Below are 23,356 nucleotides of genomic sequence, written 5' to 3' on the forward strand. Positions count from 1 at the left end.
TTGCCATCTCTGCCTCCATTATGCCTTTGAATTTATATGCAGAAATTTGTTTTTTTATTATGCTCACCAGCCAATATGTTTGTATTGATTGTTATCCTCAAAGGTGTCTATTTGGAAGGCTCGCGTGCCCAAGCGTACAGGCTTGCTTTCTGAAATTTTTCTACCTCGACCGTTGTGTCTGACATTGATCTACTGTTTGTTTGGAGCTTTTATTCAGTGAGTCTCTCAAAGCTTAGCACTGAAACAGAAAATGTGATAATTCCATAACAAATTTGGCAATTAGCAGCATTCCTTCTTTTGGGTTTTACATCATTATTTGGCCCAATAATATAATTCCAGTGTGATATTAATAAAGAATAAACAGCCTGACAAGTCCAGCTTTGTTGGAGAGTCCTCACTCGAAGATTTGCTAGGTCTGTATAGTATTCAAAAATGAGTTCAATGGGGAGTTGCCCAGATTGGAGATAATATACTGCACGGACCGGACCTTTCTTTGTCTCCTTTGAAAATGGATTTGTTTGTGTTTTGGGTACTAGGTTCTTGTCCTCAGGTAAGAAGGGCCTACCACAGCCCAATTTGCAGCAGGGATAATCATTTTTTTCCATCGTGCTTGACTTCGTAAGGTTTGGATGTGAGTTCAGGCTTGGCATGGGTAATGATCTTAGGTTTCAGCATCAAGTCTAATTCACTGCTTCATTTACCATTCCTTTTTTAGGCTCCAGCAGGAATGTTGCCTTGCTCCAGATTCCACGAGGAGGTTTACCCTATCTCTAGCATCCATCACTTCTGTGTTTACTAACTTTGAGAAGCCTCTGCAGGTCAAACTTTCTCGTAGATACCATCTGTGTATGGAAGTCCCAGGTGGAGGCTCATAAAGAGGTTTCATGAACTCATGGCTGAGGAGCCCTGTATTCAGGTTGACACTCGACTGTGCACAGCTAAATCCTCCGCCCCCCACGCCCGCCCCGCGCCCTCAGTGCCAAGTTCTCCTTATCACTAACAGCTTCCTATTGATGTCAGTGAGACTAAATATGCAAAGGAAATATGAAGCCCTTCATTCCCTGAGAACCAGGATATTTAGTTTGTGCAAATCCCTGAACCCCAAAATGGATTTAATCAGCCCAATTCACATCATAAATATCATTTTACAAGAACACACATATGCTGGAACAGATAGGAGATTTCATTTTAACTTTTCAATTTGCAAAATCATACCCTGTGGGCCATCAATTGTTCTTGGACACTCCAGGGACTTCATGCCAAGAGAAATTCTTGAGCGACTTCATGCCAAGAGGAATTCTTACATTAATTTCATGCTCTTTATTGAGAGCCACGCAGTTTCCTTTGCTTTCAAAGATATCATATTTCACCTTCTGGAACCCTATTGGAACCTCTTAGCTGTACGTCCTGCCTCCATTTCCCCCAGACTATTCCAAAGAAGGGCCAGATTATCTTTTGCAAGGTCTATTTCTATTTCTTCTCTCTTCTCCCTCCCACCCCTCCTGTTCCAACCTCTCTCCTGTCATTCTCTCCCTTCCTCCCTTCCTTCCTCTTCCAAATAGCCTATACTAATATATAGTGATTTCCTACTGAATCTCATCTAAATATGGGAGAATCACTGAGGCTAGACATTTTTTAATTTAATTTTTTATTTTGAAATCACTATAGATTCGTCTGCAGTTGTAAGACATAATACAGAGATCCCCTGTATACTTTACCCAGTTTCTCCAATGGAAATATCTGGTAAAACCATAGTACAATATCACAACCAGGATTTTGACATGAATTCAGTCAAAATACAGAACTTTTCCATCACCACAAGATTCTTTCATTTTGCCCTTTCAGAGCTATAACCCACCAGCCTCCCACCTCGATTCCCTCCTTAACCACTGGCAACCACTAATTAATTTGTATAGTTTTATCCTTTTGAGAATGTTATATAAATGAAATCATACAATATGTAATTTGGGGGGATTAACTTTTTCTCACTTAGTGTAATTCTCTGAACATTGACCCAAGTTATTTCATGTGTTAGCAGTCTGTTCCTTGGTATTGCTGAGTTATATTCCATGGTATGGATGTACCAAAGCTTATCTAACCTTTCACTTAGTGAAGGACATCTGGGCTGCTTCCAGTTTTTGGTTATTATGACTAAAGCTTCTATGAACATTCATGTATAGGTTTTTATGTGAACATTAAATTTTCATCTCTCTGTGATAAATACCCCGGAGTACAACTGCCAAGTCAGATGATAGTTGCATCTAGTTTTTAAACAAACTGCCAAGCTGTGTTCCAGAGTGGCTGCACCATTGTCCATTCCTGTCTGTAGTAACATATAAGCTATATACAGTTTGTCCGCATTTGGTGTTCTCAGTATTTCTTATTTTAGCCATTCTGATAGATGTATAGTGGTATCTTTTTGTGGTTTAATTTGCATTTTCCTAATGGCTCATGAAATTGAATATCTTTTCATGTGCTTATTTGCCATCTTTATTCTCTTTGATGACATGTCTAGTAATGTCTTTTGTCCATTCTGCAATTGGATTTTTTTTTTTTACTGTTGAGTTTTGAGAGTTCTTTACATTTTCTAGCTACTAATCCTTTGTTGGATATGTGATTTGCAAATATTTCATCCCAGTTTGTAGCTTGTCTATTTATTCTCTTAACCAGGTCTCAAGCAGAGCAAAGGATTTTTATTTTTGATGAGGTCTAGTTTACTTTTTTCCATTTACAGATTATGCTTAGTGTCAAGTGTAAGAACTCTTTGCCTAAACTAACCCTATGTTCTGAAGATTTTTTCTGATTTTTTTCTAAACGTTTTAAAGCCCATAAAGTTATAGTTTATATAGTTTATAAATGATACACATAACTTGATATGTATATTTTATCATATGTATATCTTACATAATATATCATCACAGTCTATGGCTGTCAACATTTTACAAGTTTAGATAAAGTGTAGAAACATCATTTCTCTTTACATCGCTTTACCCTACTCCATTTATAATGTAATTGTCTTAAATATTTCTTCTTTATAAATTTAGAAACATATCAGCCAGTGTGAAAAGTTTTGTTTTCATCATCAAACATAATTTAGAAAACTAAAGAGAAAAAGGAAGGTCTATTATATTTATCCATATTTTTGCTTACTGTGTTCTTTTTTCTTCTTAATGTTCCAAGGTTCCTATTTTTATCATTTGCTTTCTATTTAGAGAACTTTCTTCAGTCATTGGCTTAGATTAGCTGTGCTGGTGGCAGATTCTCTTAGTTTTCTTTCATCTGAGAATGTCTTGATTTCTAGCACAATCATGATTTCTCTTACAAACGACTAGGGTTTATTAATCAGGACAAATCTTATAGGTGAGTATCAAGCCTCAGTGACTAAAGAATCTACTCGACTACTTGCTTAAGACCAGTTAAACTTGTGGTGCATGAGCAATAATAATAATATGAGTTGTTCAGGTTTTATAACTGGGGAGAAAGAAGACGGGTACAACTTTGCAGCTTCATATAACTTTATACTTTATGCGTGATTGCTCAAGAATGCATTTTGTTTTGCTTCCTAAATATTGAGAATTGTGACAGAGGGTCGTCTACTGGAAAGTGGAGCTGTGAGCCCCACCATTCCTTGTGAATTATTTGAGGCTATGCCTTTTCAGATGACTATACCTTCCCGAACAATCATTTTTATCAATTTCTTTTAACACCAGGGACTACTTTCCTATAGATTTTAAAGTATAAAGTATATATACCTATCATTTTGGAAATCGAATTTCTAGGACTATGAACTTTTAATTATAATAGAAAGATAATAAAAAAGGATAAGTAGTAGTACCAGAAATACTTTTTAAAAATTAATTCACATGTGTGACATTTAGTTTGTATCAGGCATTGTGCTAGTTGCTTTATAAACATATATCATGTAATTCTTTTTTTTGTTTTGTTTAATTTTTATTGGAGAATTGGGGGATGGGAACAGACAAGTTGCCATCCCTTTATTCTTCAGTCTAGTTGTGGAGGACATTGCTTCACTGGCCCAAGTTGGCACCATCATTGCGCTCTTCCCGGGTGAGGCAGATCAGTCGCCGGCTTCTGGACGGCCGCTCACTGCAGCTGCTGGCCGCTCACACTGGCTGCTGGCTACACACGGTAGCCCATGGCAACCCACTGCAGCAGCGGCTGCAGCCTACGCCGTTGTCGGCGACTCACAACAGCCCAGCTCCAGGCTGAGCTGTTGTTCAGCATCTTAGCTGTAGAGGGCAGTATCACTGGCCCTCATATGTTGGATCCGAATTGAGGTCCTCTGGGGTCCCAAGCCAGTTCTTAACCATCGCGCCACTTGGCCGGCCCTATCATGTAATTCTTAAAAAAGACTTTTGAAAGTCACACAGTTATTAAGAGATGGGCTCTGGGTTTGAATGTAGGCCTGTGTGATCCAAAAGCACATACGTGTTTTTCTTTCATACTGTTACTATCCTCCGGCATTTTGCCCACCTGCCTGTACAAACTTATCTTCTCTCTACCCTGTTTCCTGGTGATTGACTAGCTTCCATGGCTTCTATTGCTACTGCTGGAGTGAGGGATCCCAAATTTACAACCCAAGGGCCAAATTCTAGGCTCATTCAAAATGCTTGTGCATGTACCAATGGCTGCCGAACTCACTGTGTCCCAAATCAGATTGCAACTTCCACTCCTGAAAAAGCAATCTCTCCTTCTGACTTTATTTCTAGTAACAGAATCACTGTCCTTTCTGTGAATTAAAATCCTTTCTTTTCCTCCCTTTCTATCTTTGTATTTCCTTTTTTAAGACTCACTAAAGCTTATTATGTTTTCAAACCTTGATATCTGTATTGTTGCTAGAGCATCATCCTAACAAGTCCACAGCCATCACTCCCTTCTCTCTTCTATGCATGCCATCCTGGACATGGCTGCCAGATTTATCCTAAAGTTTGGAATTGATCTTACTATACTTCTCCCCTGCAGACTTCAGTAGCTGCCCTCTGCCTGTTGATTTATATACGGAGTCCCATTCTACATTCAGAGCTTACCATAAATGATGCCTGTTTATCTTTTTAAGCCAAATCTCCAGCTCCATCTTTACTAAACTCTTTGCCTTCCCTCTTATGATCTGCAGTTTCTGCTTGACCCCTCCTCAGTGCTGTTCCATATTATCGGTTTTTCAACCATGAATTCTATGTATCTTTTAAGGCCCATCTCAAATGCGACCTCTTTTAAAAATCCTTTCCTGATTCCCCTAACAGAAGTCATCTTTCATTCCTTCGAAGTCTAAGCTTTCATGACACTTATCTTGCCTTTTATTTTAATTGTGTGCCAATCATAGAGGCAAAAATAATATTATCATTTTCATCTTCTTTGCAGTACAAGACAGTATTCTATTCATAATAGGTCTCCAATTTTTGTAGATTTGGGTTTTGTAAATGAATCTTCAAGGATCAGGGGTCCTAGCAAAGCTTATTGTAATTTGTTGTGTAATGACTGACAAAAATACTCTCACGGAATCTTTGCCTATATTTGGATTCACCTGGCTAAAACACATCACTGATCTTGACAAAAAGGGTTATAACCACCCACTTGCTCTTCTCTCACTGGCCGTCAGGATGACTCTTAAATGTGGGAAGGATTAACTTCTAAAGATAGCTTTCTGAGCATAAGCCTGTTACAAATAAAATTCCACAAGGATGTTCTTCAGCTGGGATAATAGATAAGCGGCATTCTTTGAAATATGATGGAGCCTGTATGTCTGTTGTGGACATGTTATGCCTTGGTAGAGGATAAAGTATTTCTGGGGAAAAAAAATCCCATTAAAAAAACTAGGACTCTGGTAATTGATGAAGAATGAAATTTGTTAAAATATGTAAATAATATCTTTGTCAGCTTTTTAAAAAGCTGGATATGTGTTCCTTTAGATTTGGAAACTTTTAATCTGAATTAGGAGCATAAGGTTGACTTTTGACAGTGTTATTATGGGGGTCTCTAAAGGTTCTATGTGGAGGAACTGTGGATGTGAGCACATCCTGGGCCAGTGGGTTCTGAGTTCTGGTGTGAAATTTTCAATTCATAGAACCATTTTTCTTGGGATATACAAGAATATGGATTTATGGCCTGTATAATTTAGTAATTATACCCAATAAATGAAAATGACATCATGTAACTTGGACTTGAAAGCCTAAAATTGCAAAAAGATGCCAGAGAAGAATGTTCATGGTGAAAATTAGGGCCACTCGTCATTCATTGTTTAGCTTGGAGATTAGATGACAGTGCTGTGAATATAAATAATTCCTAGCCATGTAAACAAGCAATACTTCCCCCCACCCTCACCCCCAGCATGTATTAAACATCCAAATCCCAGTAATAAATCCTACAGTGTAGATTTAACCTTCACTCATTTTCTTTTACTCTTCGCTGTTTTCATCTCCCAAATATACCTTCCATCCCCTTTATTAAGCTTTACTAATAATAGTTCCATGTTAGAAGACACATTGTAAAGTATTCAGTTCAGAGAATAATTAAAAGTCATCAGACAAACCTGTTTTCAACCTGGCTCTGCAATTTTCTAACTGAGTCCCCTTAAACAAATAATTTAATGAGGTTGGGTCCTAGTTTTCTTATATGTAAATGGAGATAATAATCACATCTATCTCATAGGGTTGTGGTGACGGAACTCAGTCTGACACAGAGTAAGTACTCAATAAATGACAGCTGTGATTATTAGTATTAGTTATTACTTATCTTTACATTTGTAATTATAAGTCACTTGGAATTAAAAGTCATTTGTTTGATCTTCAACAATAAGGGTCTACCGACCTGATGTAGTTGGAACATTCCTGAACCCAGAAAGAATGAAAGCACTTACCAAAATGCACGCGAATTTAGCATACATAGTAAGTAGGTGGTAGAGGCCATATATATGATCCTCATGGAACACTTCACTGGTACTCCGAGTTGGCAGATACCTCATTCATTTGACCGACATTGCCTGGCTGTGTGCCATGTGCTAGACATTATGCTGGCATTGGGATCCATGCCCTGGTATTGTTCACAGTCCATTTTATAAACAAAATTTATCCATTTGAGTGGTTCCCAACTGTTTTTTTTTCCAGATAACTATGGATATATATATATATATATATATATATATATATATATATATATAATCTCAGAATAGCAATAAACTGTTCTGTCTCTCTCTATCTCTATATCTCTATACCTATATATCTATATTTCTATATATCTATATCTATAGCTCTATCTCTATATATGTAGATCTGTATTTCTACATATCTATATCTATATCTATATTTATGATGTTGCTTGGATTTAAGAATCACATTTAGAGCCCCCCACTGGGCGCATATCTTTGTAGGTGGGAAAGCCTCCGCCACCTAAAAATGAAGCCTTTGAGCACGGTGGCCATTGCCAATAAGTACGGACCCTCTTTAGGAAGAGACTTGGGAATGACTCTGCTGACCTCCTCAGAAATGTGTGGTCTCACACTGGCGTTCCCATACTTGCATCCTCTGGGAACACACAGGCATGGATGGGGTGAGATGAGTTTCTACATCATGTGCCAAGTGTCTCATATTGCAGAGAGAAAGGAGCTGCTGAAGCGTTCATCAGCCCGTGTACAGAAGAACAGGCAGCTGTAGCTTCATTGCAATGAAGTGTTAGAGTTAATCTCCTTCCTTCATCTGTTTTCATTTTGTTAACCCGCTGTATCAGGCACCACAAAATACATTTATTAATTAAACCCCACTCTCTAACTCTAAAGGAAGGCACTTGGAAAATAAAAAAATGTTCTACGCAGCAGGGGAAAAAAAAAAGCCAGAGAATAATTTGAATCTTGAAACTTCTGCAGTTGGAATAACAATAAAAAGAGCAGAGATGGCTGTAAAAGAGTCTGTTCTTGGCATTGCTTAATTGGTCTATTTATTTTTCTGTCTCTGAAGCTGTCTTTAGTGACACCTACTGATAAGAGCCAATCGGAACCATGGCCGAATTCCTTTGGGCTGGACCTGCCAACAAGCTGCTCAGCCCTCCAGATGTTGCTGCTTTGTGAGAAATGAGAACTCAATAAACCAGGCTCACCCTTCCTCCTGGGGTGAACGCAAAGACAGGCAGATATGGAAAATCACTGCTCAGCACCATGAACAATGCTCTCAAATGAGGGGCTGGGCCGGTTCTTATTTGTCTTGGTGGAACAGACAGCCACGGAGCCTAATGCAAGAATTTTAGCTGGCAACAGTTCAAAATATGACTATACATTGAAATTGCTCAACAAAAGAAGGCCTTTTAACTAGGAAAAAGCCCAACAGTGGGTTTCAACAAATGGTAAAAGAACCTGCAGACAGGGTTAAATATGTATCACACATGATTTTACTGTGCTGAACATTTCTTTACTTTTTGTGTTTTTCAGATTCCATTCTTTTGTGTTATGTAACAAATTAGAAAGATGCTGCAGTAAACAGTCTCATGGCACATCCTAACTATCAATGAATAATATTCAGTTAGCACTTGCAGTTCTGGGAATAGAACAAAATGAACTAAAGTGAATTCATTCTTATCCTTCAGACCAGAGTGTCCCAATCTTTTTTAGTACAGGACACGCTTGTGACTTTGCTGTAAAACAATAAGAAAATATATTACCAGTCTTTTTTTTCCCTGAGCCAGTTGTCTGTCCATCCAAACCTTCTAACTGTACCCACATTACATGCACTGATGCACCCCACGAATGCCCACATGTAAAGCTAACCTCAACATATGGTGAGACACCATTGCTCTCATGATGTAATCCCCAAAAAAAGCCTTTTGGCTACCTTAAATATGGTAGACAGAATGGATATTGATGAATTAAATGTTTGTCAGTGCTCTTTAATTTATTAATTTAATCTCACATGTATACCTGCAATCACATCTTACATATACTGATGTATTTTTTTAGAACTGATTTTTTGAGTTCACATCTGACATAAATTTTATTTGAACTCCTTGAATGCATCTTGGACACAGACGAGATGCAGAAAAACCATCATCACCACTTGGAGCTGTTTTTCGGATCACCTAATACAGGTTTTTGGAGCCCATTGCCATCACTTCTATTTCGTTTTTTGGATGTGAGTGTGTGTAATACTGGATGCAAATTTTATTCCAGCCACATGTACCTATTTGCATAGTATTAGAATTAAAAAAAAATCACCCTGTGGTCCCCACAATAGAACCACTTAAGTGAACCTTGAAAGTCTCATTAACATGATATCCAACATGTGAACTTGTCAACTATCCAAGAATAATGACTAAATCGGTGGTTTTTTTTTTTTTTTTTAGAGGCTGCTCATATCAGATGACTTCTACAAGCTTCCAAAACTAGCATGGATTGAGGCTGTTTCAGCCTAATGAATCTCCATCCAGGGGTGCTTATTGTTCAGAATAAAGTAATTGAGAGAGCACCTCCATAATATAAGATACTTGGCAAATACTCAACCTGAGGTGACTCTTTTTGCAGAGATAATATATTTAGGGGAAACTTTGCCTAATAATCAGGCATGTTCAGTATATTCAGATATTACCTTACACATGCCATCTGTTCTTCCCACCATGTCTATTATCATGTCCACAGCTCGGAAGTTGGCAGAAGGAAATATTACCCTCTGAGGATGACTTTATGCCTCACAGGGTTAGGACACACTAGTGAAGAAACAATATTTTAGACAGATGCTTACTGCTTAAGGTAGATTATAGTATCTCCAGATAATTTCATAACAGGACAGATGTAGAGAGCAACAAATAAGCCATAATGCAACAATAAAGTTGAAGGCTTATTAATATTGAAAATCAATATTTAGGTGGATTACTGAGTGAAGTATTTCTGGATTTGGGTGGACGAATGTCTGAGTAGGTTATTTTAGTGAGGGAAAAGCTTTATTTCATTTTTGCTTTAACCCTGGAGGGTTTTGTGGAGGAAGAGAAATTTCTAGATCTTTGACTTGAGAAGTCATATTGGGTAAACTGCTGTAGAGTGGTTCACATAGAAGGCAGTATTTGTGAATGGCTAGGGAAAAGTTCAAGAATAAAAGTTCAACTAATAAGAAGGTTGATTAAAACCAAGCAGAGGCTGTGGAGAGAAGAGGAGAGGGAGCTGATAAATCGGAGTTGGTAGGCACTTGAATTTAAAAAGAGAGAGAAATGGGAAAATTTATTGGCTCAGAAAAGAAGGGAAAATGAATTTACAATGATTGGTAAGAAGAAGGATGGCTATTGCAATAGAATATGATGTGGACTGAATGTGAGTGCCAAGGGAGACCTGAAAGCCCTGAGGAGAGCACAGTCAGCCAACTTGGACAGAGATGATAGATACACATAAGACATCAGGATTCAGAGGAAGGTTTCCCCAAGGTTTTGACTTGGGAGAAAGGGTGGGAGGCAGGGATATGAGTGGCATTTGTTATGCAACTAGATTATACTTTTCACATACTCATGTGCCTAGGTTCATTTGAATTAAATCTATTTATTTGTAAATAGCTTGGAGATGAGATGCTCAAGTCATAGAATGTAGTCAGACATTGGCTGTTAATTGTTTTATTAGTCATAAAGCACTTAAGCTATACTCAATACATGTTTTTTAAAACTACTTATACAATGAATAAGCAGACCCAAATATCATATATGCGAGTCTAATATTCATATTGCTGATTGATGTATTTAGGTAACTTCTTGTTTCCTACACTTGTGTTTTCTATATCTGCATCTTCTAGGGCCCTTCTCTGCCCAGGAGATATCTTCCACCTGTGAAAGTCCTAGGAGATGAAGCCCACCTTCCTATCCCGCTCACCCAAAGCTAGTTAAATATATGATTTGTGTTGCATCACCTATTTTGAACACTTGATATATGCCAAACGCTTTGCCCACTTTAGATTTCGTGTATGCTTCACAACAACCATGGCAGGTGACCACTACTATTACAGATAAGGAAAGCAAGGCACAGAGAAGTTGAGCAACTTGCCAGAGTTTACACCACTGGTCTGTGGAACTGGGATGTGGAACCAAGTTATTTCCAAAGTTGATATTCTCCAACCTCACTCTAAGTTGCTTCTGTAATTTAAATATATGTATAGAGTTTACTTTTTGAAATAAGGACTCAATTAATTAATATGAGCTTTTACAGAAGAGGAAGGAATTATAAAAATTAGAAACACTTCTAATTGCCCATATTTTATATTATTTTTATTTTGTGTAATAATGTTGTCTACTTTCAGAGAAGCAGTTAAATAAGAGCAAAAAGCCCAGGTTGATGACTTGAATTTTAATACTATCTTCCTATCATTTACCAGATTTGTAACACTGGGAAAAAAATTGTAACCTCCAAACTTGTATTTGCAAAATGGAGTTAATGATATTCATCTTATAGGAATAATAATATTCACCTTAGAATAAAAGAGACCAGTTGAAAGGTAAAACAAGAAAACAATTGACAGGAATTGATAGATTTGGCCACAGAAGAAAAAGGAGCAGCAGTAACAATTCTCAAGTTTTCAACTTATATGACTTGGAAAACACTTATACCACCAACAGAAATAGAGAAATCAGGTGGGAATGGAGGAATTGATGACATATTGAGATGCCAAAAATACATATAGATGGAACTGCTCACCAAGCAGATGAAAATGACCATTAAGCTTTGGAAAGGTGTCAGAATTACAGATTTACCAGGGTAGAGTTTTACTGGGGTAGATTGACTGGAGTAGATTTCTAAAAGTGTGAAGATAAAAACAGAAACAAGAACAGAATCTCGGAGGACACATTAATTTAGGGAACAGAGAAGAAAGAAGAGCTAGAGAAGGAGACAGAGAAGCAGTGGTTGGAATAAAAAAGGAAGAGCCTGAATAATGAGTGCCATGAAAGTGAAAGAGGACTTGGATTTAAGGAGGTTTGAAGCACTATGTCATGTGACAGAAAGGTTAAGAAGAATGAGAAAAGTCCAGGGTGCTGGATATTAAGGTCATGGAGGGCAGTGGCCTTAAATAAGATGAAGAGGAAAACTTAGCCAGGTGCTAGCAGCATTTAGGAAGATAAGAGTATATTAAGAAATTGGTAGAAATCTGAAACTTGTGAAGAGGATGGTATAAGTGGATATGGTATATTTCAATAGGGTTTGCTGAGTGTGAATAAAATCATGGTCTGAAGATCTAGATAGGGAGGTGGAGAGAGTTGAAATAGACTACAGGTAGAAGCAGCCTCTTCTCAGAACTGTGGGAGAGATGATGCCAGCTACAGAAATCACCATGAGATAGAGGAAGCAACTTTAGAAAAGAGGACAGCATAGCTTTAGGTTTTTTTGTTGTTAACAAGAAACAACCTGGGGTGGCTGGTGAGCTCAGTTGATTGGAGCATGGTGTTCACAACACCAGGGTTGCCAGTTTGATCCCTACATGGGCCACTGAGCTGCACCCTCCACAGCTAGACTGAGACAACTACTTGACTTGCAGCTGATGGGTCCTGGAAAACACACACTGTTCCCCAATAAAAAATAAAAAAAAAAGAAACAACCCGAAATGTCCAATAATAGGGTATTAGGATTAAACAAATCATGGCACATTCAGATGGAATATTACACAGCCCTTTTAAATGGTATTTTCAAAAGAATACAATAGTTTTCTCCCCCCCCCCAAAAAAAAAAGAGGACAGTAGTGGAGTAGGAGCTCCATAGGATGTGATGACCAAGTTTGGTAGAGGGCTAAGAATGGAGGAACTGGCAAGCGGAACTAATGGTGGAGGAGGAGGGTGGTAGTGAAAAGTCACTCAGGAGATAGATATGGATAACAGGTGTGATGGAGGAAGGCATGGGCAGACTAGCTGAGGGCATGCATTTGGGAAAGAGCAACAGCATGACTTGTTCGATTTTACTGACAGAAGTTTGAGACCACCCTATCCTGCAAACTTCCCTCCTTAGCTATTAAACCTTTCTGTAAATGGCCTTTTCACAATTTCCACAGCATAGAAAATAGTGGAGGGAATAATAGTTGCATATACAGCTACAAATTTTTGCTTTTACAGGACATATAATTTTAAATGGCTCTTGAAGAACTTTTGCTGAATGACGGGTTAGGGGGATTGTTTGAATAACTTATTGACTGGGGTTTTGGCTATGAGATTAAAAATATGATTGCAGAAGGTCTGCCAAAACTTGGAGATGGACTGGATGGAAAAAATAAAGAAACTGAGATGTGGATTATTTCAATGACTGAGAAGTTAGAGGTGATCATTGAATGTAATCAGTAAGGTAAAAGAATTTAGAGACAAAGAAAGAGGGAATGATAATTAGAAAGTTGGGGGCCATTTCCTTTTGGACAACAGAATAAGATGTTCTACGACCGTTTTCATAATTTAAATATTACTGTCACAATTTTTGGTTCATTTCTGTGTATCACTTATACTCTTATTTACTTAATATTTCTTTGATCAATCATTTTTTAAATCCTAAATAGTTGCTATGCAGCAATATTCACAGAATCTTGAATTTGATGGACAATTTGCATGTTTTCCTAAAATTCACATGTATAAACATAGGAATATTAAAGATATTTGTGTACAACCTTTGGAAAAGTGTCTTATCAGGTTGGAGAAAAGACGTTTAAGATAGAGCTTTGGGCTTGAGTGCTAGTTTGAATATCTTTGATGAGAATCAAACCATTGAAGCATATAAACACCCCAACAGAGTCAGTGTATAAGGAAGGGGTTTATAAATCCTGCATGGCTTTCTAAAGCAGTGATCAAGGAGAAATGGATTCTTGGAATGTGAAATCGTCCAAGGATCTGCAAGGGCAGGTACTTGGGGAGGGGCAGATACTGGAGACATTTGTGGGAATGGTTTTAGAAGAGTGATATGAAAACAGAAACGAGATCACAGTAAACAAAGAGGACTGGTAGAACTAGACAATCCATCCCAAGAGATGAGCTTTGAAGGTGAGTTTGCAAGGCCAGAAATACTTAGCTTATAATATTACTGTGAGTATTAAATAAAATAATACATAAAGTTCTTAGCACAGTGCCTGGCACATAGTCATCAATAAATGATAAATGCTGAAAATGATGATAAAGTTATTGCCTTTTAAGAAATAGACATAAGTATATGTTCTATGTCCAAAGAGAAAGAGCTGGAAAAGTTGCTGTCTGGGAGAGGATATAGGGCTAAGAGACAGGCCTCCCTTTAGGGACAAGGGAAAAGACTCACAACTAGAATAGTGTTGGAGGTCAGTATTTCTGGAGATATAGGCATCATTCTCTTCTAGAACTGCAAGGAAAACGAGAAAAGAGTTGGGATAAGGAATGCCGTAGGAGAAGCTTGGGGAGATGGTGCCTGAGATTAATCTCTCTGAGGGAGCTTGCAGTGAAATAGGATGAGTATTCAGTGAAGAAGGAATGGTGATCGTGTACTCTGAAGACCCTGGATATATCCTTTAGGGAACAGGACTAGGCTAGTATCTTAAAATTCTGCACTTGACTCAGATTTGGTAACTTGAAACCAGTCAAGTGTGTTGAGACATTGAAAAACAAGAATCACGATTCAAATATAGAGCTATTTGAAAAGTCACACCAAAAATGAATTTTTAAAGATAAGTATGTGTTTTGGGTGACATTTCAAGGAGTTCACAGTTTTACTTTCAAAAATACTGAACAATAACCTTGATGTAGTTAGGAGTGCATCTATTTGCTGGGGTTGGAAATCTGGGCTATCTATCCCAGAGTAGCCCAAACTCCCAAAATGTGTGTGAACACTCCAGAATTTGAGATGTCTTTACATCACTGAACAAATGTAAATTGGTTCTGCACTCTGTGTAGTCTGGGTGAAAGTTCCCAGTGACTGAGTTGGGTCCCCTAAGTGTCCAAAAGTCCCTGAGAGTCAAAACCTGGGGATGAGTTCCTTCAAGGTCAGTCACTACATTTTCATTCCAAAGATTTCCTTGTTCTTGAAAAGGACCTGGCAAAGGAGGACCCTCGGATCTGGAGCATCTTTTCCTTTGGCCCAGGTCCCCATCACCCCATCATTTTGATTCCTGCTCCGTAACCACAAAGACAAGGATGATGGATCTCCTTTTGGAACACAATGCAGTTTGCTTGGAAAAACATCCACTTAGACAAACAATAAAAGCAGCCCAAGTGGGGCCTTGGCTACTCTCCTGGTGTTACGCTCATGCATATGCCTCTGGTGCTTGGCAGTAACCGTTTTCTGGTTGCACAAAACAGCAGCCAGCCCTTTGGGAATACCCATTCCCTGTCCTTGTTCAAAAACATAACTTGGAAAACTTAATAACTTTGTTATTAGCCCAAAACAAGATGCAAATTTGACTTTCTAAATCTCAATTGCTAGGTATTGTAAAGAAGGATTTTAAAAAAAAAAAGTCTGCTAATCTCCAGGGGGAAGAGGGCTGGGGGAGATGATGGAACAGATGCTGTGTAAACACAGTTCTATTCTGTTGAAAGATATATCAAATTCAGCCACACAGCCTGGGCTGATCCCCTCTGTTGGAAATCATCTCTCTTCTCCTCCAAACTCCTGCTCGACTTGGTTTCTTCTTACGGCATATTTATCAGATTCTATCTAGTATTGTAACTACTCATGTGTGTCTTAATTTCCCTTCTAGACTATAATTTTCATACTGGCATGGACAGTGTCTTATTCCCCACACATTCCATATGTATATTTTTATAATAAATCTGTTCCCATGTGACCTCCTCTTTTGGTAGACTTACTCTTTCAGTTAAACATTTACTGAACATCGAGTATGTGTCAGTTCCTGAAAATAGGCTAATGTTTTTTATCATTGTTCCAAGTACTCTATGCTTGTTTAAGCCCACCACCTAGTAATACCTATTACTTTTATCCTCTTTTCATAAGTGAAAAAACAGAGGCATAGAGAGCATAAGTAATCTTCCAAAGGCCATACAACCTGTAAATTGGCTGAGCCAAGGTTTCACCCACTCAGGGCCAGAGCCTGTGTTCTTCACCACTAGGCGATACTGCCAGTGGGTGCTGTGTCTTGAAATAGGATTAGGTAAGCAAAGATGAAAAACATATGGCCCCTAAATCAAGCATCTCGCATTCTGGTACAAAAGACAGACCTGTAAAAACGTCATGAGCATCTAGAGTGATTGGTGTAGTGATGGTGCTGCTAGGAAGGGTACAAGCCCATGAAAAGGGCTGTCTCCAGGTTACAGGGATCCTCGGGAGAGGGCTTAGGTTGGAGATGAATTTCCTTCACCTGACAGAACTTGTCTCAATAGCAAAAATAGCTCTTAGTAGGAAGAATGAGGAGAATTTTAAAGACCATCTTCTGGTTCAGTCCCTTTACTGCAAGAGGAAACTGAAATAAAGAACTCAGGTGATTCACTCAGCATACATGACTAATTAGCTGCCTATCCAAGACAGGACAGAAAAGGCTAACTATTAAAATCCTGTTGCAACCCAAAATTTTCCTGAAAACTCATTTAAGAGAAAAGGCAGGCAAAAAAAATAATAATAAGGAAAGAAAGTAAAGGAGATGTAAGGAATGGTCATGTCCTTAAAAGACCATTAAGAAATATAGAAAAATCAGTGAAGAAACAAAAACATCTTGTTGTCCTGGTATCTCTTATTTTTTTTTAATTAAAGTTTATTGGGGTGACAACTGTTAGTAAAGTCATATACGTTTCAGGTGTACAATTCTGTAATACATCATTCATATATCACATTGTGTGTTCACCATCCAGAGTCAGTTCTTTCTGTCACCATATATTTGATCCCTTTTGCCCTCATCTACCACTTATTTTGGGGGGGGGACGTGTAAAAATAAGACTTTCAAACAAAATAAGACTTTCTCCCCTTTCCCCGTATTCCTCTCCCATTCTTGCTTCCCCCACCCCCACCAATTTCTCCAGATGCTTCTAATAAGAGAACTGTGAAACTATTATGCTTGGTGGTCTGTGCCCTGGACCCCAAATATGGTTTAACTGATTGCTAGTTTCCTAAGAGGATATAAATCTAAGTGCTGATTGTACTGTCACAGGTTTACCTTAGGCTTTCACTGTCTATTTCAACTAAAACAGGTGCTATTTGGCCTGGCAGAATATTGTAAAAACCAGTTAACTCTCTAGCGATTTAAGTTATAACCATATGGGTCAATTTCCTTGACCTCCCATGTTTTAGGTTAATTTTGACCTCTACCTTATTTTTCTGTTATTCTCTCTGCCTGGATTTCCCCCTCACTTCCATCCATTTAATTCTTTGCTCCTTGCAACACCCACTAGGAATTCCACCTCTCCCATGAAGTGTGTCTGAGCTGGAGTTCCCAAAGTAAGTTCTGTGGAACATGATTCCCTGAGGAGCTTCCTGAAAGTGGGGTTCCATGCTCAGTGGAGCCCAGGAAATGCCACACGCTCTCTCTCACCAGATCTACAGAATTTACAATCTATCTCTCAAATTTTAATATTCATTTGTTGTGTATGTAAGAAATTATTAAATATCTATCGTGGACCCAGCATATACAGCGTTGGGCCTTGGAATCAGAATTGCTTCCTCGTAATAAGTAAGTCTTGCCTGTTTATCCAGGTTTCATTCTTTTGGAAAGTAAGGACAGGTTTTACTACAGTGCAATACTGTTATTAATACAGATTACAGCACTGTGGAAGCAATAGAGTCTCGAGAAATGATTGTTGGTTGGTTCATTGGTTAAGTAAGTAAACGTGAGCTAACTTTTACCAATGAAAATTCCTTTTATCTTATCTGTGAAAACTACTTGTGGAGAGTGCATACCTTTAAATGCACTTTGGGGTATTTCCAATAACAAAACCCTTCACAGGAAGTGAGAAATGTGTCTGCATATTGTGACTAGCCCAAATAGCAATGTCTAACATAAGAAAAATACCAATTTTCTGATTTTGAAGTGCCTGTCAGAATAAATAGTAGACAACAGGGGAAAATACCATTTCTGTTTCTACTAAGGAAACCTATCCTCTGCCACTTGATTATCCAGTCATAATCACATGGGACCAAGTTGAGTCCATGAATTAAATTTGGGTTGCTCTCATCACATTTCTAAATGAGGGGGAACATTTTCTCTCATCGAACCAGTCTTGACTAAGAGGCATTTCATGACGAAGACAGTGCGAAAGACAATGCAGAATGAATGATACTGTTCTCCCATCACTGAGATATTGGCCTAGGAATCAGATCAGCACCAGTGATTAATAGCGTCTGTCCAACACAATCCTTGTTTGGGACCTGGGTGTCAGGAAAGAAGGATTTATTATGCCATGAGATGTTCACGAAGAAACTCCAGGGACAGATATGGTAAAGACAGGACTGAAAACACGTGGTGAGAGTATCCTAGTTATTCTTTAAGGGACTTGTCAAACATTAAATTAAGTGAAACAAAAGGGTTTTATGATTTTTTTTCCCCTTCTGTAAGTGGAATGTCAGTAATGTTACTGGAGGTAATGCTACCAAATTTGAATGCTTGAGTGCAGCTCTATCTTTAAGCATTTGTCAAGAAAAGAAAGAAAAAGGCCATCTGAGGGTTGGCAGAAACTTTATATACAAGGTTGGAAGGAATAAACTCTTTCTGGGTTGCACTACTGAGAAGCTAAAAGGAACTATGGAAGACGTTTCAAACTGTTAGCATAAATTAGAATTCAAACCATTGAGGAATTAATAAAAAAACCTTGATTCAGAGCACAGTTGAATTTAACATTTCCCTTACCATGGTCGGAGTGCCACTTCACACCATATAAATGGTTCCCTACTGTCCGAGGATAGGGCCTGATGTTCCCTATTGCTGTTGAGTGAAGAATTTAAAGCAAAAGTGGCTCCAACTTTTAAGTGAGTTGGAAGGAAGGACTTTCTGGCAGTGAAGTACATTACACAGTGGGATATGCTGCTAAGAATGGAGTTGGGAGAGGGTCTGAGTTGCTAGGTCAGGGAGACTTCATATAGAATATACCTGATTACTGGTCACCATCATCTGAAATGCTCCATTTTCTTCTCAGCCATGCCAGATTCTCAGTCAAGGGTAATTCTGGCCTCCGGTGAAACCTTCCTAGACTGCCAGCCCTAAAGGCAGAGAAAAAGCAGTGATGAGTGTGGGTGTTGCCACTATATTGTTTTTTTCCTCCCTTCACTTTGATCGATCCATTGAAAACAGGAGCCAAGTCCATGCTATAGCACTGACAGCTTTTCCCCAAAGTGTGGCCCATGAGCCACGTGCATCAGCGTCAACTGACAAGGCTTTAAAACATTTATTCCCAGGCCCTATGTCAAACCTTCAGGATCAGAATCGCTGGGAGTGGGCCTGGGAATATGCAGTTTAACAGGTTCCCCCAAGGGATTTTTATACACACTGAACTTCCGACTTAGGGATTTGAATTACTTGGTCCCCTCATAGTTGCAATTGTTTAGTGTTTCCTGAAGATGAGGCAATGGGGGCGGGAGGAGGTGGAGGGAAGAACAGAGAGTAGACCCATCAGAGTAGTGGTTCTTCAGTCACCAATCGGGGGGCCTAGAGAGTGGCTGTAGAGCAGAGCTTACACACTGGTGGCCTGCATGTATATTTCATTTGGACTACATGGCATTTGACAGGGGACTCGAGGTGCCTTTATGTGGGGTGTCCTCTTCAGTCTCCCACAGCCCATCACTGCCTGCTCATCCCCTGCCACTGAAGGCACATGATGATAAACTCCCAGGTAGGGTGGCAGATTTCATGTTAAGTGCCTAATGCCTCCTTATTTTTAAATCATAAAATATAAACTTGTTCATAAAAGTTGGTCCTCAAGACTAGACAGGCTTTTTTTCCTTGATTTGTCTCTAAGCCAAAGTTACCTTTATTTTCCCAACTTGCCAGAAGGCACCAATGAAAAAGCACCTAACAATGTGTTTAAGTGCAACACACGCCTCAATCAATAATTTTTGCACGAGCGTAAGAGTAATGTGATACAGCCGACAATTTATTTTAGAGCTGTTTTTCCTTATTTTTCCCATCCCCTGAGTCTTTCCAAACTGCAGTTTTCCCCACCACAAAATGGCAGAGGCAGATTTCTACAATCTGGGTCCTTCAGTCACCTGTTTTGGGTGGGACAGGTGCAGCCCAGATTTTTATCCATCTTTGTTTCAAATTCTCTGTGAAATCAAGGCATAGCTTTCAGGTCTGTCTAAGAGGCCTTTATATACTGTTCCTTCCTGAATGTTTTCATGTAAACATTTTCATTTGTGGCAGATCTGTTTATTTGTTGTGTTTGTCAAGTTAATGTAAACTGTAGTCCATTAGGCCTTGAGATGAGTCTACTAAATATTTTCAGATGTTTTTTATTTCCTCAGCTAAGAGCTGGATTTGAACCAGAGCTTGGGGTGAAAGGGCAATGTGTAATATACTGAGACATGAAGTTCGACATATGAAATAAAATAATGTAATGTTTTTAATATTTAAGATGAAAAAAGCAGCAATAAAACATTGTGGAAGGAGGAAAACACGAATACCTGTACATTTTAATTTTAAATGCCTGCAGATGTTGAATTTTAATCAGAGCATGTCAGATTCTGACTCTGACAAAGGCAAAAATGTGAGATCTGTTTTCTTGAATTGCTTCCACATTTCATGCTTCAGATTTTTATTACATATAGCACTGCATCATCATATATTTATGTAAAGTGCCAGCCTCCATTGACTTAGCATGTGCATGATGGTTAACATATAAAACAGTATGCAGTGAAGGAAAGACCCCTTCTCTCTCTCCCCAGCATAGATTCTCTCTGTGACCTTGTGGTAAGGAAGGCATTTAACTCTTCTGCGCTCGTTTTCCTAATCTCAAAATAGGAAACACCATGCTTATTTCTTCCTAAATTCCATGGGTATAGTGAGGCTCATTTGAAAGAGTAATTGATCTATATATTTATTACACAACATTACAATACCACATATATGTATATGTATTTATATATATATATATATATATTAATTCGAGAAATTGAAAGAGAAAAAGAAAACTCGTGAAAACCAGACAGATATGTATTAAAATCTAAAGTAAAGGTACTTTTAGATTTTATGCACATTTGTGAGATAGTTTCTATTTCTCTATTTTTTGCATATTTTCTAAAGCAGTGTGAAAGCCAGTGACTTTAAATTTCATACTGTAATACTACTGCCAAAAACATATATACATGATATAGCTCAAAGAAACATAAGTCCCCATTGTATTTCTCTCTGAACCATTTGAATGATATAGGGTAGGAAAGGAGAAGCCGTTGACTTGGTTGAAGATCTTTAATATAAATGTCAATACTCATCTTGCTTCTTACTATTAGGGTCTTTTAGGCTAAATGACTCTTTGTCCTTCTAAATCTTTACTCTTTCAGTCACTTTTCACTTTGGGGACCTCTTACCTTCTAAGGGAAATCTGTGTTGAGTTGTAGGAAATAGCCGGGGGACTTTTGAGAACAGTAAAGTTGAGTATTGAATGTTGAATTATCTGTTATGTAGTCACTTTCTTGTTATTCTTAAATGTTCAGAGAAGTCTGCTATACAGACAAATGCTTAGGGAGAAAGACAAAGGGCCGTATTTTCATGTCTCGAATGCTGTGGGAGAGAACATGTACAACATATTCAGAACAGCAAGACAATCCATCTGCTGAACTAAGTTGGTGGAAGCAGTGATGAAGGAAAAATTTATAGGAGTCCCTATCCAACCCTCCCCTCTACCAAATTACCAATAGATTATGTATATTTTTATATACAACATATATTTAATTTTAATTTTAAGCAACTGCGTTTATTTAACTCTTTAGGGATTTTAAAAGTTATATTGCAGTGAAGATTTGTTTTTCCACCAGAGATTCTTCTCAATATTCCAGGAGAAAAGTGGTCAGTGAGAAATGAATCATGGGTCACAAGAGCTATGTGCCTTTGCCCTGTGGGGGAAAGGAAGCACCAGGCAGGGGCTTTGGCTCCCCAGGCGCTCCTAGAGGGACCTGCACAGCTTCAGGGTAGGAGTGGAAGTCATGCTGGTCCTTTCTGCCTGGATGGCAGGGCTGGAAAATGATGGCATGGAGAGAGGATTGTGCTGATGAGATATGGAGAGAAGTTGTAGCTGTTGGGGGTGGACTATTTAGAAGAGAAAATTATACGTCTAAATAGGAGTTTCAGAAAGTTAATTGTGAAGAACTATGTGAAATGAAACCTCCATCTAAGAAAACCTACAGCAAAGATACATACTATTCTTCAAGAATTAGTGATTATGCTACTGAGGTTTTTTTTTTTTTTTAGTTTATTTTATTTTAAGATTTTATTGGAGAATTGGGGAAGGGGAACAGTGCTCAGGAATTGGAGCAGGGGAACAGTTAAGTTGTTGTCCTTCAATCTTAGTTGTGGAGGGCACAGCTAACTCAGCTCCAAGTCCAGTTGCCATCCAGACACCTGTGGGCAGCTCGCGGCCGCTCAACTCAAGGAGCCGTGTTCAATCTTAGTTGTGGGTGGGCATAGCCGACCATCCCATGAGGGAGTCGAACCAGCAACCTTGTTGTTAGGAGCACGTGCTCTCACCAGATGAGCCATCCTGCCACCTGTTGGCAGCTCAGAGGCAGCTCAGTTCGGGCGCAGCTCCTTGGCCCATGTGGGAATCAAACCGGCAACCTTGTTGCTCAGAGCTCGCACTCTTAACCAAATGAGCCACTCAGCTAGCCCCCTGAGGTTATTTTTTGATTGCTGATTGTGACACACACAATCAGACTAGTTCATTAAATGGCATGAACAATGGGTTGGCAAGCTTTTGAGATGGAAGAGCCAATCCTGTCCCTCATAACAATTTAAAAATTATTCGAGAGCCATAAAACAAATGAAATCACCATTATGTGAATAATATCCTTTAAAAATTTTATAAATGAAACTACGATAGTTTTATTTTCATTTTCAATTTTACTTCAGAGCCACATGTACGTACCCAAAGAGCTGCATGTGGCTCGCAAGACACAGTTTGCCGACCCCTGGCATGAACACATCAAGGCTCAACTCCTGTCTTCATCAAGCTCCCTTGATTCTTCTGATGTAAAATTATTTTCTTCTCTATCTCTGTTCCCTTAACCTTTTCTACCTCCATTCTTGTGCTTCATAGGAATATAGAGTTTCGGGGTTGAAAGTTACTTTAGAGGTCATAGGTCCAAAGGTTCATGAAGATGGAGACCAAAGAATCCCACTGTCAGCTGGCCCCTAAGCAGCCCAGGTCTGTCCTTTTATGGATCCTCGGTCAGCTTACTCTTCTTTTCTTTATAAGGGCTAATCCAAACTTTCATCATTCTTTTTCAAAATTTTTATTCCCATCCCCA

The sequence above is a fragment of the Hipposideros armiger genome, unplaced genomic scaffold (assembly GCF_001890085.2).
Source record: "Hipposideros armiger isolate ML-2016 unplaced genomic scaffold, ASM189008v1 scaffold_5, whole genome shotgun sequence".
In the NCBI taxonomy this organism is placed as follows: domain Eukaryota; kingdom Metazoa; phylum Chordata; class Mammalia; order Chiroptera; family Hipposideridae; genus Hipposideros; species Hipposideros armiger.